This window comes from Dipodomys merriami, unplaced genomic scaffold (genome assembly GCF_024711535.1).
Source record: "Dipodomys merriami isolate MVZ:Mamm:240054 unplaced genomic scaffold, mDipMer1.0.p SCAF_27, whole genome shotgun sequence".
Taxonomy (NCBI): domain Eukaryota; kingdom Metazoa; phylum Chordata; class Mammalia; order Rodentia; family Heteromyidae; genus Dipodomys; species Dipodomys merriami.
In genome coordinates this window covers 9,067,524-9,086,106 of record NW_027204159.1, presented here as the reverse complement: position 1 = coordinate 9,086,106, position 18,583 = coordinate 9,067,524, and positions in this window count along the sequence as shown.

Here is an 18,583-nt window from a genome sequence, read left to right as displayed (position 1 = left end):
TAATTTCACAAAGATAAAAGTAGGTTATAAAAATTCAAAGTATATGTATACACATACTATGTTTCTGTTTATATTTAAAAATAGGCAAAAAGTAGACTATTTTATTTAGGGATGAATACATGACACTAAAATTATAAACTATAAACAAAGCAAAGGGAGCTGGGTGCTGGCTGAGAGTGGAAGTATGAGGTTCAAGACCAGCTTTGGCAGGAAAATTTGTGAGATACTCATGAAAATAATCAGCAAAAAACTGGGCTGGAGATCTGATTCAAGTGGTAGAGCACCAACCTAGCAAACTCACGGTACTGAGTTCAAACTCCAATACAGCTCCCCACCCCAAAATATATACAAGACAAGGAGATGGGGGACATAGTTCACTCAGTGATAGCTCTCTAACTCAGCACTCAGCACAGGTCCTGGATTTGATCTTAAGCAAAAGGTAAGAAGAGAGTTTTCATTATAGCTATGTAATGGATATGTTAATATAAAGGATAATTATTTATTTAACTGTTTGTGTACATGTTTTAGACATCTCCTACATATATGTGCTATTTTACAGTTAGATTAAGGCATAACTGAGCTGGTAGAGTTGCATGAGAATTAAATGAGGTAATTAATGCACGTAAAGCTCTCAGGTCCCCTGCCTGGTGCATAGTAAGGACTCAATGGAAGTGACTTTTTCATATTAAGGGAAGGATTTGAAGCCTTGCAAAAGGCTACATAATTAACCAGTGATTAAATTAAGAAAGATCCTATTGTTTTTATTTAAAGAACGTTGACTGTTTTTGTAGATCCTGTGTCTTAAGTGTGTATGTATAGGGATGGGAGGTGTTGATTGGTTTAGGGCTCTTTGAGGATCACAAACAGTGTAGGGTTGGGGAACTTTACTCTGCCCTTCAGAGAAGACAAAACAAGAAGGGAGAGAAGAATTTGTGTTGTCTCCCTATGAGGGGACCAGATCTGAGACTGTGGATATCTCACTTACACTCTCCTGGCTGCATTATGCTTTTTGCAGTGTGCATGAGACCTCAGAACCAGCCAAGGCGACAGTCAGTTGGCCTTGAACCAGCTCAGTGATGGCAAGGGAAGTCATTCTGCTGACTGTGTGCTCTATGGCACTGTAGAAGTAGCCAAGATTAAGAGTGGCCACCCAGCCAAAAAGGCACTGGGATCAGCCAGAGTCTTCCAGCTAGGAGATGCCAACAAAGCTGAGCACCTCTGGATATGAACCCCAAGGGTTTCAGACTACTCTGCCTAGGCGTGGCCATGAGTTTCCAGATGTACCTCTCCAAGGGGAGCCCAGTTTAGGGTACTGGAGAAGTCTTTGTTTCCCAGATGTCTTGATTTTCTTTTTGCTGCTATAAAAGAATACTGTAGACTTGGTAAGTTACAAAGAATGTAACTTTATTAGGGTCTTGGTTTTGAAGGCTGAGAAGGCCAAAATGAAGGGACTGCATTGGGGAGGGCCTTCTTGCTATTATCAGAGCATGGTGAAAGGCAGGTGAACATGCATGAGACAAGAGAAAGAGATGGAAAGCCAGCCAAGGTTATAACAAGGTTATAACAAGCCTGTTGTTTCAGAATCCCCATAACCCACTCACCACTTTGATGCCCTTTCACCTTAAGTTTTGGGGCAGATTGAAACTGTAGAATCCCCATAACCCACTCACCACTTTGATGCCCTTACACCTTAAGTTTTGGGGCAGATTGAAACTGTTGTTCCACCTGATTTCCACACTACAGGCTGGTAGGCTTCCTGGCACAGTGAAATTCACAGAGACTCATGTACACGCCTTTGCCCCATTTCTTAGACTGTGGATTCTTAAGCTCATGACCCTTTAAGATTTTCCACTTTTACTCTGATCCTTTTACACTTAGCCAACCAGTTATTCAATTCCCCTTGTATTTACTGAGGTATGTGCTATCCAGGTGCTTTTTCTAGATGCTGAGGATACTATGATGAGCAAGGGAGATGTAAATCCTGCTCTCACCAAGTTCGTAGTTTGTGGGGAAAAGATACAGAATAATGATGACAGTTACTATGTATTAGCAAAAAAGAGGCTTAAGGATCTATGTATGATGCATGCTAGAAGGCTTAACATGGTTTATTGATATTTCTTAAGGATGGTCCCTGGATTACCTATATCAGAAGTATCTGAGGTAATTGCTGAAAATTCAGATCCTGGGTTTGATGACAAATATACTATGTCAAAAGCTCTGAAAATGAGACCTAAACTATATGCTTTAGATGAAAACGGGGAATAAAATTCAAATTAGTGAAAATCAGCCATTGAAAAGTATACACTTTAGTGGCATTTAGTGTATTCATGGGGTTGAATGTACTAATTCTAAATCATCTAGTGCCAAGTCATTTTCATCATCCCTCAAAGAAACTCCATATTCATTAAACAATCATTCTCATTGCCAATGGCCCCTGTCTCTTGGCTACCACAAACTGTTTTGTGTCTCTATGGAGTAAGTAATTCTGGACATGCCATGAACTTTTGTGTCTAGCCTGCTCCACTTAATATGTTCTTGAGGTTTATCCATATTGCTGTCCATATCAGTACCTCATTTCTTTTTTTAAATAAGTTTTTTTATTGTGAAAATACCGTACAGAGAGATTACAATTACATGAGCAAGGTAATGAGTACATTTCTTAGCAAGCCTCCTCTTTTTCCCCTACCATCCCTGCCCTCCCAGTCCCATGACTACACTTCCCCACTCCCCTCCACACCCCCCAAAGTTGTAAAGTTCATTTTTCAACATAGCATCTTGTACATCTCATTGTTGCAATGGTAGTACCTTATTTCTTTTTAGTGCTTAATTTTGTCCACTTATATATTGATGGATATTTGGCCATTGAGAATGTTGCCACTGTGAACATTCTTGTATATGTGTTTGCTTAAGTACCTGTTTTCAATTCTCTTAGGTATACACATAAGAATGGAATTGCTAGGCTATATGTTAATTCTATTTTAAATTTATTAAAGAAACTGACAAACTTTTCCATAGAGGCTGCCATAGCTACACATTCTGGCCAACATTTGTTAATTTCCTTAACTACAGTATGACAGTGGGTATGAAGTGGTGTCTCATTTCCCTAATGACTAATGATGTGAACATCTTTTCATATACTTATTGGTCATTTATAGATCTTCTTTGGAGAAATGTCTATTCAAGTCCTTGTCCATTTTAAAAATTGAGTTGTTAGCTGGGCACTGGTAGCTTATGCCTGTAATCCTGACTACTCAGGAGGCTGAGATCTGAGGATCACACGTTAAAGCCTGGGCAGGAAAAGTCCATGAGACTTCTATCTTCAATAAACTACTCAGAAGAAGTCAGAAGTGGTGCTGTGGCTCAAGTGGTACAGTGTTACCCTTGAGCAAAAGAAAGTTCTTTACATGTTTTGAATACCAGGAGTTTATTGAATGAATTGTTTGCAGATCCGTAACATGGAAAAGGTCTTTTTCACTATCCTGGTGTTCTTTTATGAACAAAAATTTAAATTTTGATGAAGTCCATTTTATGTAATTTTCTTTTCTTGCTTATGTTTTTGGTGTCCTATTTAAGAAATGGCCAAGTCTAAGGTCATGAAGATTCTTCCTTATGTTTTTTTTTTCTAATAGTTTTATAGGGATTTTTCCCTCTTAAGTTTAGTCTTTGATCCATAATGAGTAAAGCTTTTTGTTTTTGTTTTGGATACTAACAGTAGAAAGCCAATACAGTCCAGAGCAAGAAAGGGATGCGTAGATACAGTCAGTGTGTATAGTTTACATTGTTTTCCTGCATAAGTCTTATGAGCCAGCAGATTCAACAGTGCTCCAAATGTCTACTGCAGATAGAACTCAGATGCATCTGGGAATCCCTGATAGGAGAATGCTGATATTACTCCTAGAATATTTTTTTAACTGCAGTTATGCTTCTTATACAAATAATGTATTCACGTTTTGAGAAAATAGTTCCTAGGTTTGTCTCTGGGCTCTGGTAGATAATAAGTGGCTGGCCTGAAATGCCAAGGGAATGTATAACATTTACCCATTTGTGACAAAGGACACTTTAAAGGATACAGAAAAACAGCTATCTGGAAGAGGTGTCTAGGGAAGACATGTGGGAGGGGACATATGGCTTCCAGATCCTTTTATGTGGTATGAGGTTAGGCTTCTTTCTTCTTCATCTTCGTGTTCTTTCTCTTCCTTCTCTTCCCTCTCTGTAGCAGAATCCCACAATGTAACCCTCCTATTTTTTTTCGGTATTGGGGTTTGATGTCAGGATTTTGCTCTTGCTAGGCAGGTGCTCTATTGCTTGAGCCATGACCCCAGCCTTTTTTTGTTTTACTTATATTTTAAATAGGGTTTCATTTTTATGTGCCAGTTGGTCTGAATAGTGATCCTCCTATTTGTACTTCCCATGTTACTGGGATTACCAGCACATGCCACCATGCACAGTTTTTATTGGTTGAGATGGGGGGAGGAGGATTGTCTCAAGAACTCTTTGCCCTGCCGGGCCTCAAACTCCAATCCTTCCTTTCCTTCCAAGTAGCTAGGATTACAGATATAAACTACTATACCCAGTTCCATGCTTTCAATTCTTTCAGGTTTGTACCCAGAACTGGAATTGCCAGATCACATGGTTAATTCCTTTTTTAATTTTTTGAGGGACCATGAAACTATTTTTGCATTAGAAGCAGAACCATTTTACATTCTTACCAATAGTGCATGCAAGTTTCAATTTTTTAATAGTATGAGGTGATATCTCATTGTGGTTTTAATTTGCACAGGAATCCACTCTCTTTTAATAACCTTTTTCTTTGGTAATAATTTTAGATTTACAGAAAAATTGCAAAGATAGTTTAAGAGAACTTCTGCATATCTCTCATTCAGTTTCCATTCCCATTTTCCCTAAGGTCATCGTCCAGCTAGCATGGTGCTTCATAAAAATCTGGGAATCTGCTTTGTGGTAAGTGAACAGAAGCGCGTGCGTGCACTTCTGGAATGGAAGCCACAGACTTTCACATGCTAGGCAAGGCTCCACCACTGAATTACTCCAACTCATGCAATGAGTCTTCATTTATCAGTATGCTAAAGAGCCACTGATCTACTGGTCAGAAAAGTTTCTGCAGAGCAATCCATTCCAGCTGTTCTAGGAAGTACAGATATAAATGAGTTAAAAGTGTGGGGTATGATCCAGGCAGATGAAATAATGTCAAAGCATGGTGGTAATAAAGAACTTGGAGTAGATGAGGGTAATCATAATATCAATAATAGTAATTTATTGACACTTACCATATGCCAAGCACTGGTAAGCACTTTAGAACATGATTTCACTTAATTTTTCACAATAACTTGATAAAGTAAGAAAGATGATCATTTCTATTTTATTGACACAGCAACTGAGAGTTGAAAGGAGTAACTTGCCTAAAACCACACAACTATAAAAAATGGCAGAATCAGGATTTGAACTCAAATTCTCCCCTACCTCCCCCCATTATTTTTATTCTAGTAGGCTCCTATAGCAATTAATCTCTTGCTTATGGTAAGAAGCAAAATATTAAATAAATGTCCTTCCTTGTCCCTGGTTTACTCTCCTACTGTCTTCCCCAAACTATTCATTCTGCCTTCCCATTCCACAGCTAGTCTTTACTATAATTCTCTATTGGTGATAGCATGAGTCAATGAATAGAAACAGCGTTGGCAACAATTTGCAGTTGAATATTTGTTTATATGTTTACATGTTTAATGCTGTTTGTCCCACTGTGCTATCAATCCTGGGATGGCAAAGATCAAATCTGCTTGGTTTCCCTGACACTGATAGCTGCTAACTAAATATTAGTTGAATAAATGAAGACAGGACTTAAAGATTTTTTTTTTAATGTTGAATGATTTGTTTTTGAGGTACTGGGGTTTGAACTGAGAGTTTCATGCTTGTTAGGCAGGTACTCTCCCACTTAAGTCACAACTCCAACCTTTTTTCCTCTGGCTATTTTTGATGTAAAGTCCGCTTCTTTCTGGGGCCAGCCTGAATCATAACTTTCCTACCATAGCTATGATTACAGACATATGTTACCATGCCCAGGTTCAGCTATTGAGATGGGGTCTTACAATCATTTTTTGCCTGGTCTGGCCTGAGGACTTGATCTTCCAATCTCAAAACTCTTGCATAACTGAGATGACATGCACGTACTACTGCACTCAACCATTGTCTGAGATGAAAATTCAATAATTTTTTGCTAGGGCTTGATTTGAACCAGAATCCTTCTGATCTCGCTTCCTGGTAGCTAGGATTACAGATGTGCATCATTTTTGCCTGACATAACTGATTTTTGTTTTTGAGGAAGGAGGAAGTCAAATGGGTTGCTGGATATCATTTAAGATATCATCTTTCCCAGTGAGAACCTCAACCTCATTAGTTCATCTGTCATGCCTCATAGAAAGTACCAATGGTTTCATTCCCCAGGGAAAGAGAAGCAGGAAAGGCCTTGGTCTGATTAACCCAAGGAACCTCTCATTGACTGTTGAGAAGTTTGTATCCAAAGATAGGGATGTTTAAATTCAAGAATATCATCAAGAAAAAAATAAAAATGAAACACACTTTCAGAAAATCAACGGCTTTCAAGGAGAGAAGAGGGTCAGTGCCCTCCCAGCCCTTTTCCTATTTTGGGATTCTGCTTTCCGGCAGCACCAGAGAGCCTTCGCTGCAGGTGAAGGCATAATTGCTCCTTACTTCCCCTGGTTCCCCCCGTGTTAAATTAGCTTTATGTCAATACCACATTGGCAACTGGGATGAATTATTGAAGCTCATTCACTGCAATGGGCCTCAGTTCCACTTGCTTTATGGAATGGAGGTGAATGTGAGCTTATTATTTCTGTTTGTCTTATTGCAGTCAGTACATTTTCAGTTTGTGGTTAATTCAATGGGATTGGGCACTGATGGCAGATCATCCCAGCCTCTTTCTATCAGGAGAGCAGCGGAAATGGGCATAGTAGGAGGGCCAAGCCCCTGAGTAAGAAAAGAGGAGCCCAGGAACATAGACACTGACCTCTAAATCCAAGGGGATCTTAGTTATCACAATTTATCCTGCAGTTGCAAAGATATACACAAGCACGTGCCATCAACATGCACACACATACACTCAGTCTTAAGCTACACTCAGCAGGAGCTGAGTGTAAAGAATGTTTTTTGTTGTTGTTTTGTTCTTTGCTTTGGGGTGTTTTTGTTTGTTTTGTTTTGTTTATTGGTTGGTTATGGGGCTTGAACTCTGGGCCTGGGCGCTGTTCCTCAGCTCTTCAGCTCAAGGCTAGCACTCTACCACTTGAGCCACGGCATCACTTCTGGTTTTCTGAATGGTTTGTTGGAGATAAAAGTTTCACAGACTGTCCTGCCCAGGCTGACTTTGAACCATCATCCTCAAATCTCAGCCTCCTGAGTAGCTAGGATTACTGGCGTGAGCCACCAGCGCTTGGCTTTGGGTGTTGTTTTGTTTTGCTTTTGTCAGTCATGGGTCTTGAATTCAGGGCCTGGGCCCTATGCAAGTATTTTTTTTGCACAGGGCTAACTCTCTACCACTCTGAGCCACAGCACCACTTTCAGTTTTCTGGTGGTTAATTGGAGATGAGTCTCATGGACTTTCCTGGCTGGGCTGGCTTTGAACTGCAATCCTCAGATCTCAGCCTCCTGAGTAGGTAGGATTGCAGGTGTGAGCCACTGGCACCAGCTTTAAAGAATGGTTTTAAAGAATGGATTTCCAAAAGACTATGTGTAAGCCTTTTCATCCTCTTCCTTCCTTCAACACCAGTACTTCTGTAGAAGTGCTGGCTAATTTGCACCCCATACTTGCAGGGATGGATGACCTAGAATATCTAAGGTTAAGGACAAGGAATAAAAATGCTAGAGGCTTCTGTGTACATAAGAGAAGACAGATGAAGTGGACTGTTCCTGATACACACACACACACACACACACACACACACACACACACACACTTTTATTTTTTTACAGTATTGGGAATTGAACCCAGAGCATCTCACATACTAAGCAAGCAGTCTACCATTTTAGTAACACCCCTAGCCCTTTTGTTTATATTTGTCTTTGAGATAGGATCTGATAACTTTGCCTTGGCCAGCCTCAAATTCCTCCTCCCTCTGCCTTGAAAATAGCTGAGATTACAGGCATGCACCACTACACTCAGTTGTGTTCCTGAATTTCCAGGTATGTTTCTCTTCATGGACTGAAAGAGACAGGCTTCCTGGACTTAAAGTTTGGTTGGAAGTCTGATGAAATATCCTCCTGACTTTATCAGCTGGTCACATGCCTCTCAAAAATCCCATCATTAAATATTTATCCCTTTTGGAGTTCCCAGTTGAAAATCAAATACCTCTGGTTGAGGCAACACACTATAAGATTATCATCTAACATTCTGGCAAGCACTCAGTTCTGCCCAAAAAACCTTTGCCTTGCTCTGCAGACTTACTTGTTCTTCAGGTCTGATCCAACCTTTCCTGCTCACTTCCTTCTCCTTCATAAGGGAGGGTAAGTTCTCCCATTAATACACTCTCATTACTCTCTACCATTTTCCCCAGTAATACGTATTGTAAGTATAATTTAAAGATATTGCTCTGGTTATACTGGTATAGTTTGTGATTTGTATCATGGATGGAGGCCTCAATTAGCTAGCTGATTTTTTTGTTTGGTTACTGTTTTGGTGCTGGTACTGGAGCTTGAGCTTAGGACTTTATGTTGTTGCTTAGCTTTTTGGCTCAAGGCTGTTGCTCTACCACATGAACCACACTTTTACTTCTGGCTTTTTGTGGGTTAATTAGAGGTCAGAGTCTCTTGGAATTATCTACCTGGTGTGGCTTTAAACTGGGATCCTCAGGTCTCAGCCTCCTGAGTAGCTAAGATTATAGGTGTGAGCCACTGACACCTAGCAGTTAGCTGCTCTTCTCTCATTTTTCATTATTCCCCCAGTGCTATCTACAGAGAGATTATTCAACAAAATTTAAATGAAATTGGTGTATTTGAGGAAGAGGGAGGGGGACACAGATGATCAGCACAGATCATTCTAAACTGTGCTGATCTGAACCTACAAACATCATGTCTCTCACATGGTATCACCTTCCATATGTCATGTTAAGAGGCCCAAGAAAGTCAGAAGGGACCACAATAAGATGGAGGAGACAGAAATTTCTCAGTTCAAGGAAACAGGCTCAAAGGGCATCCTGGCCTAGTCTGGCCTAGTCTGGCTCCCCTCTCTTCCGGAATGTAAAGATTTCATAGTTCTAGAATAAGTAAGTCTTGTGTGAGAAATGTTCTCTTTCAGATATTTCCTGGTAATTAAAAATCAAGGTAGTTTGTTGCTGAGGATATATGGTATTGATAATGTTTGAAAAAAATATTATCAACTATAATTTATCCAAAATTCACTATATGCTAAATATTTGGGTAAGCATTTTATGCTTATTTATATATAATATATACATGTATATTTATATATTATCATAAATAAATATGTATAATCCTCTAAACTGCCTTGTAGGGTTGGTACACAATAATTCTCATTCTACAGCAAGAGAAACAAGCTCAGTGAGAATAAATAATTGGCCTAAAGTCATACCATAGGAAACACCTGAGCCAGGACAGAATTTTGAGGCCAAACTTTACCACCAAGAGAGGCTGCATTTCATCTAAGCCCTCTAGGAGAGGCTACATCCCCTTCTTCTTAGGCTCCATTCTCCCTCAACAGAAACTGGTGCCATTTAATGGATTGGAATACAAAATGGGATCTTGGGAGATAGCACTATCCCATAATTATCTATCTTATAATTACCCCAGCTGGCTCCTGATTCCTGGAGCAAAAGATCAGAGATGTCAAAACGTCTAGAATTGCTGGAGAAAGAAGTTATCAACAGCTGGAAGGTGCTAGTTGCTAGATGTTCCCCACCAAAACACTTCTATACTCCTGGTCTCCTTGCTTGAAAGAACAGCCCACTATGAATCTTTTCCATCTATACTTCTCTTCTCCCAGTGGTAATCCTGGAGGCCTGTTTCAGAATGACTGAAGTAGGTGACAAATGAGTCACATGGGTCACACAGAAAAACTGCCATGTAGATAGGCCTTATTTTTTGGAAGCTACATTCAAACCCTATATTTCTGTGTACTGCCCCTTGCAGGAAGTTGAGGGTTTTTTTTTGGGGGGGGGGGTTGAACTCAGGTTCTGGGTGCTGTCCTTGAGTTTCTTTCACACAAGGCTAGCTAATGCTCTCCCACTTGAACCACAGCTCCACTTTCAGCTTTTTTTGAGTAGTTTATTGGAGGTAAGTGTCTCATGGACTTCCCTGCCCAGTCTGGCTTCAACTCAAGATCCTCAGATCTCAGCCTCCTGAGTAGCTAGGGTTATAGGCATGAGCCACCAGCGTGATGCAGGGAAGCATGTCGCCTCTGTTTCCTTTCTTTCCGAGTATACTGACTTTAACTTCATTCTTAAGTAATTCTCAGAACTTCACCTTCATAGCTCCAAATTAGATCTGGAAACCCTTTGAGACTGTGATGGTCCCAGCTCATGGCCCTGAAACTTGGTCTGAAACAGACATTTTGTGACTTATCCTTTTCACCTTCAGGGATCTCTCTTTTTCTTTCTTTTTTCTTTTCTTTTTTTTTTTTTTTTTTTTTTGGGTCCAGTCATGGGGCCTGAACTCTGGGCCTGGGCGCTGTCCCTCAGCTCTTCAGCTCAAGGCTAGCGCTCTACCACTTGAGCCACAGTGCCACTTCCGGCTTTTTGCTTTTTGCTTATATGGTAGTGAGGAATTGAATCCAGGGCCTCATGCATGCAATGCAAGCGCTCTACCACTGAGCCACCTTCCCAGCCCCATCCTGCAGGGATCTTGATGTTATCTTTTCTAGCTGGTGAACTCCTAAATGGTAAGATGCAAGTTAGGATTCAATATGGTCCACTGGCATGCATCTTCTTACCCTACTTTCTTCTCGTGTGTTACAAAGACTAAAGAGTTAGCCTACATTCCCTTATCCTCAGGTGCACTAGTGTGACTAGATGGCAGAAAGAAGGAAGAAGCCCTCTTTCTGCTATTTTGGTCATTTTGCTGGCAACTGGGACCTTGGAGACATGGGATTCTCTTATAGCAACCATCCCAGCTTGCTGATCTCTACTCCCTAATTCCTGGATGTCAGCTCTCTGACAATGTGCTCTTTAAATCAATAGGTCCAGCAGTGGCATTGACTCTGCCTTACTGATCATGACAAACATGTTAGCACTCCTGGTGCACTTTCTGAAAATGGAGCTTCTTCCAGAAGTTATTTCAATGATTCCCTTTACTAAATTCCCTCCAGTTAAAAATGCCTATTGTGCTTTCTGTTTCTTGACTTGCACTAAACCTTCTATATGTCAGGAGCCAGTGGCTCATGCTTGTAACCCTAGCTACTGGAGAGGCTGAGATCTGAGGATCACCGTTCAGAGCCAGCCTGGACAGGAAAGTTCGTGAGACTCTGATCTCCAATAAACCACCAGAACACAAAGTGGTGCTGTGGCTCAAGTGGTAGAGCGCTAGCCTTGAGTTGACTAGCTGAGGGACAGCGCCCAGACCCAGACCAGAGTTCAAGCCCCATGACCAACCAAAAAAAAAAGGCCCTAAATTGAAAGAGGAATAAAGCCAATGTTAAGTAGAAAACATTTCTTTTCTTATCTACTGAGATCTCTATAACAAAAGACAGATTAACAAGAAAAAAAATCCATGTTTATTTAGTATAAATTTTGTAGAACATTAAAGTCTTCATAAGGATATAAAGACTCAAAGAAACAAGGAAATGCGTAATTTTATGCTTAAGTTTAATGCAGAGTGGACAGTCATGCACAGGTATGATTAGACAGAGAAAGATATGACCTAATGAAAATAAAATAGGGTTAAGTCTTAGTAAGGCATGTTTGTTCAAATTCTTCTTGATAATTCTGACTTTGAAGACAAGGTTGTTCCTTCCAGGGGTGTCTGGAATGAAGGTTTTATGACTTATTTCAGGAGAGAAAGAAGGGACAAAGTCTAAAGTATTATGGCCTGCTTCAGGCCTTTCTTCAAGAAGAAAGATGGGGGAGAGAGAAGCATGGGAGAATGACCTTCCTGTTGTTAACAAAATGGTATATTTTGGAGCAGTGTGTCCTAAATCCATTACTAGGACAATAAAAGGCAGGAGGTCAGTGTTAAGTAGACATAAAAACAAATTATCATAGAGCTGAGATTGTGGCTTGGTGGTAGAGTGCTTGTGTAGCATGCACAGAGTCCTAAATTCTATCTCCCCATTCTCCCCTCCAAAGTCAGCCTCTCTTACTAATAACTGGTAAAGTTACTCATTCAGATTATAACAGTGTTATCCAATATTAAATATTTACAGGGTTTTGGTATATCAGTTACATGTCAATAACAATGATTAAAAAAATAAATCCCAAGTAAAGATACAGTCAAGGACAGAGCAGAATGAAAGGTGGGCAAAGAAATTAACATTTTTCAAAAGTTATGACTTATTGTAGAAGTCAGTTTTGTGCACATAAACAAGCTCACTCTTCACATCTGAGACTTCAGAAATATACTATACATTCACTGTTAAACATGAATTAACACCTCTCTTTCACACACAGACACATAGTATGACTTAGAATTCTCTCAAATGTTTTAATTTTGATGGCCTCAAATGATACAAAAGGTAAAAGACACATGTGTATTAGAGTCAGAATCCAGGTGAAGTGGTAAGTCTTCAGTGAAAGAAGGAAGCATGGAATAGAATAATGAAGAGAGAGCTAGACGTAGATGAGAGGTAAAATGGGAGTGAATTTAAGCTAAAGGGAGGAAGGGAGGTGAATTAAAGTGTTGGAGGGAAAGAAAAACAGGAGAACCTACGCCCAGCTCCCTCACTCTTGGCTAACAATCTCAATTGCACAATATCTGGAAAACACAAGGCCCTAGATAAACATTTACTGAACCAAAGAACAAAGTCAGGGGGATGGGAGGAGGAAGACGACACTGTGGAGTTTATGTGCATTAATAACTACTAACAGCTACTAGGGTCTATCATAAGACAGGAACTTTGCTAAATATTTTTAAAGCATTATTTTAAATTCCTCAACAACAGTAGTAGCATATCCATTTAATGGGCAAAGAAACTGAGGCTCAGGTAGTTTAAGTAACTCAATCACATGGGCAGTAAGTGACAATCAAGATTTGAATTCCAGCTGGTGGCGGTGGTCATGCCTGTAATCCTAGCTACTCAGTAGGCTGAGATCTGAGGATCACGGTTCAAAGCCAGCCCAGGCAGGAAAGTCCATGAAACTCTTATCTCCAATAAACCACCAGAAAACCAGAAGTGGTGCTGTAGCTCAAGTGGTAGAGCGCTGGCCTTGGGTGCCCAGGCCCAGAGTTCAAGCCCCATGACCGACCAAAAAAAAAAAAAATTTTTGAATTCCAACTTGTTTGACTTCAAAACCAACATTTATCACTAGTATATTGTATGTGTTCCCCTTGAGTCAAGTATAGGTATAGGCCCTCCACCTCTCCCTACCCTGTGTACCCAAAAGTTTAGAGGGGACTCCAAAAGATATAGTCCCAGACCTGACCAATCAGTGCTGAGCATACTAGGAGAAAAGGGATGGGGGTAGGTGCACCCCAGCTGAGGAGGGACCATATTAAAACCTCATCTTCAACAACAGAAAGAAAAACAATTTGAAACTTAATCATCTCCCAGAATTATGATCCCTCCCCGCAGCAGGGAGCACATTAGCAGAGCTGAGAAATGATAATTCAGCAGCCCCCAACCCAGCAGGGAGGGAGAAAGAGGAGGGAGGAGAGAGGGAGGAAAACAGAAGCAGGCTTGGAGTGAGATGGAGGAAGGGGGAAGAGGCAGGGTCTGACCTTCCTTGTTCTTTTCTCTGCCCAGGTCTAGGACAAGGTTCCAAGGTTTTGGTCTTGATTCTTTGATTCTGCTCACCTAGGGCAGGAGTGAGGTCGCTCCCTGGATTAGTTCTTAGCAGGGATTAATCCCCACTTCCAGAGCTGCGTCCAAGCCCACTCAGGCCAGGTATGGTTTGTGGTCTTAGCCTGCCTGGGTGGGGAAGAGTTTCTGAGGCACCAGGGCTGGCCTTGTGCGCCCCTTGTCCAAAGGCACTTAGGTGAATCAGAGGCCGGTCAGAACCAGAGCTGCTGGACAGCTCCCCGCCTCAACCTTGGTCGCCTCCGCGCACCCGAGGGGTGGGGCGAGGCTTCCCAGCGGCGTCCAGGGCCCCCACCCTTAGGGGAAGCGCAAAGGCTGCTGGGAGCTCCTGGGGAAAAGGCTGGGGTCATGAAAAGGTCCCGGTGGATATCTGGTAGGGACTTTGAGACTGCATCCCCGAGGGCAATTTCTCCAGACGCATTCCTTCCTTCTGAGTCGAGACCCCCTTAGTCCCCACAACACACTCCCCCCATGCGGGGGACAATGGTGCCTTCAGCCCCCAGACATGAATGGGGCCTTTGAAAGCAGCACGCCATGGGGTCAGCGCCGGCCACTGGGTCCACGGGGCCGCCCAGCCTTCGGATCAAGGAACGGAATCCCCAGCCTGGGGAAGGAGGGGAGCTTGTGTGAGTGAAAAAGGATCCTTCGGGTCCCTGTCTGATGAATCTTGGGAAGAGATCCATCCCAAATCAGGCCGTTCTTAGTAAAGAAACATTCTAAGAAATATTGAAGAGGCTGAGGAGGAAAGAATATCCCCTCCCTGTGCCAGGGGAGGGGATGGTTCTCTGTCCCCTTCTCCGGAGCAGCAGAGCAAACGGCATGGGGAGGGAATCTATCAAGATTTTGCTATCTCTTCTCTCCTTCCCCAAATCAGGGTTCCACTGTTTAGATGGGGCCGTTCCCCACCTTCTTTCAGTGCTCATGTCCCTTCATCTTGGGCTGTCCCTGAGGCCTGATCCCTTTTTCCTTCTTCTGTCTTCCCTCGGGCTCCTGCATTGTACAGCCTATCAGGTTTCTATGGAAACGGGCTAGGAAGGCTCTGCCAGAAGGCCAAGGCCACTACAGCTCTTGAGGGGAGGGGAGGATAGAAATTGAAAGTGAGGAGCAGGAGGTGAGTTCTAGTTACCCCCAAAAGGCAGTGGACACATGTGGTGAGTGAGACTTTTCATGGGTGTGGGGGAGAGGGTGGATAGATGGGGGAGGGGCAATTGCATGGTTAAGAGCTTCCTCCTTCTCTTATTTGCCAGTATACCAGACATCTAGACAAGCTCCGTTAGAGGGGAAATTAGTGGGTGAAGGAGTGGGGTATGAGTAGCAAGAACTTTGACCATTTCTCCCTTGCATGAAACTCAAAAAAAATTTTTTTCACTCCCTTGTGGGGAAGGAGGCCTCCAGAACTAAAAGGTGCCTAAGAAATGGAAAAGGAAGTCAGAGTGAGGAATGAGTTCAAGAGTGTTTAGGAATTGCCTCTGGTCAGGTGATAGCCAGATACCTAGGCATGCCAGGTACTTTAATGATATCTTGTCCCTGGAACCTCCACTGAGGAGTTAGGGGTAATGTAGGCCTGGAATGTGAGCTTTTTTCTTTCTGTCCATCCCCTCAGGATATTGGGCTATAAAAGGAAGAAAGTGGGGGTGGCAAAGTGGGAGTTGAGCAGGGCCTGGGGAGGGGTGGGTGCAGACAGGGAATCTCTGAGAAGTGTTAACTGTCAGTTCCTAGAACGTGAATCCTAGTCCTCACTCCTTCTCAATGTTCCAACCTAAGGCAAAGTTGCTTTTTGGTCAGCGACTATTGGAAATCTGCGTCCTGGGAGAATGTGCTGTGGGGTCCCTTGGGAAGGGGACTCTCGGGTTATCAGAAGGTTCAGCAAAGTTTCCCTGGGGGAAGAGGGGAGTGGAAGGGAATCTCCTGGGAGACTAGGGTTCCCTGGATCTAAGCCACTGGCTCTCCTTCGGCCACAGTCCCTAGCACAGTCGTCTTGGTGTTTGCTTATTTTGGTTATTTTTTGATCAGATATTTTGGCACTGTGCACACTGCCTCCTGTTGCCATGGCAGCCGTGACAGGGGCTGAGGCACCGTGAGAAAAATACCAAAATTAATGAGTGAGCGAAAGTGCAGCCGAGAGAAAAACAAGGTTAAAAAAAGAGTTAAAACGGTAATGAAAACAGGCTTCCCAGCTCCACAGCAGAGCAGCTGCTCAGGCCTCCATGGAGCAGCAGCCCCCACCCAACCTGGGGCTCCTGGAATCTCCCAGACCTCCAGGCAGGACTCACTCTCTTCCCCTAACCAGCTAGTCTCAGATCCAGCAAAGCCACTTGGGGACCATCCTAAGCAGATCAGTTCCCATCACAAGTAGCATCCTGCCTCCCAGAACAGCATCTCAGTGAACAGCTTCTCATCTCCTAGACAACGGAGTCCCAGATACAGCCCCCACACAACAGTGGTCCAGCTATATTAGCAAGAAATGGCCTCCCAGCTACACCCGAGCTTTGGAGCTTTAACTGCAGGCATAACAGCATCTCAGATAGTCTTGCACGTAAGAACAGCCCAGCTACAATTCTGGGCAATAGCATCCTAGCTATAGCCAATCCCCAGTATGCTGTCATCACAGCTATAGCTTCAGGACCAATAGAATCTCAGCTACAATTCTATACACAATAGTAGCTCTGCTCTTATCCCAGGTAACATCCTGCTTCCCAGGTACAGCCTCGTAGCAACAGCTTCTTATCTCCTAGGATCTGGACAGTGGATTCAGCTACAGCTCCACCTACATCTTGTTAATGGAGAACAGCTTCTTGGCTACAGCCAGTCTCAGGTGTGCCAGCCCAACACCTATAGCTTCAGGTACAATGGCATTTTCATTATAGCCATCCCTCATTATGCACCCATGCACATACATACATGGTTTGGCAACCACCTTTGTGGTAATCGGATTAGCTTAGGCACCTCAGCACATCAGCATCACATCACTGCAACAGTCTCCCAGCTTCAGTCAGAAGCAACAGACTTTTTATTAGTTTCAGGTCCTACAACATCCCTGTCCTCTTAGCTACAGTCCATCCCACGTACCTGCACACCACATCAAGCATCCCAACCATTTCCACACCTGATATCAACCAGACTCCATTCTCTGGATACAGTCCCAGCTAGACTCTCAGTTACTGTCAGATTCAGGAGCCTCCCCCAATGCTTCACATGCCAACCAGTCCTCCTCCTAGTTTGGTGCAAGGCCAAAAGCCTAGCTTCTCTCTTCAGATACCACCTCTTTTATTCTCCAATAATCTTCCTTCCAATCCCAGCCCTCTTTCCCAGTTCTCCTTCTTAAGGAAGACAGGACCCAGTTTCCATACCTACATTGCCCCATTAGGTCCCCACATAATCCAGCCTGGTAGCTGGAGTAGGAGGGATAGAAAGCAAAGAAGGGTAGGCACACCGTGATGTGGCTGCCTTGGCCCAGTTCTGCTCCAACCACTTGGTGCAGGATTTGGGTTTGATGGTGATGGAGCAGGGAGGATGGAGGAGAACATCTGGGAGATTAGCATTTCCTGCCAGGCTCGGTGGCTGCTGAGCCTGCTCAGCCCTGAGCAAGGGAGGAGAACAGAGGAGCCTTTGAATGGCTCCCAGCAAGCAGCCTGGGGAGGGTTTGCTGCAGTGGGCAGCAGGCACACGCTGGGGGCAGGGAGGCTGGGGCAGCCCTGCTGTGGAAGATTTCTTCTCTCTGGGCCACTGATTTCCTCCTTGGCGCTATACTCAGCCACAGGAGCAAGTACAAGCTTTGCAGGGACCAAGAGGCCACTTAAAGGACAGGTCCTCCTTTCACTGGCATATAGCATTTTCAATCCAGAGCCCTGCACTTGGGATCCTGGGCCAAGGACTAGAACTGAGGGTGAAAATAGAGTCCAGTCCAGAAAGGGTGAGAGACTTCTCAGGGTGAGATCTTGGGGAAGTTCTTGCTAGTATCCTTACCTAGCCACAGAATCCACCCTTACCTGAAGGCTATCCATAAAGAGGCCATTGCTGGGAAGAGGTAGAAGCAGAAGAAAAAGACAAGGGATCTTAGAATGGTAGGAATGGAGCACACAGAGAGGACAGGAATGAGGAACAGAAGCCATGGCAGCAACCCAGAGACGGGTCCTCCCATATCGAGGGTTTTTTCCATACCCAGTACCAGGCCTTGCTAGCAGATAGCCCTCATCGTTCTGACCTAGAACACCCTGCCTGGGACTACAGGTGGCACCGGCGGGAGGTCTGATTGAATTGGGGCACTTGGCAGCCCGGGGTACAAACCCTGAGGAAGGAGCTCCTAAGCGGCTTAGAGACCTCCAGATGGCGCCAGAGAGCCAGAGCTGAGCGCGAGAAACCGAGTGTTGGAGTGTGTGAGACACTGCGTGTGACACCGTGTGTGACTGCTGAGTGTGAGTGTGACAGGGAGCGTGTGGCACCGTGAGGGCGTGTGGCACAGGCCGTGACACTGCGCGGCCTCGAGGGGCAGAGTCCCGTGTGACTCTCTGAATGTGTGTGTGTGTCCCGGGCAAATGTGTGTACCCGCAGCACTCCACCGCCCGGTGGGCAGGTGATTAGGGGACCCTCGGAATA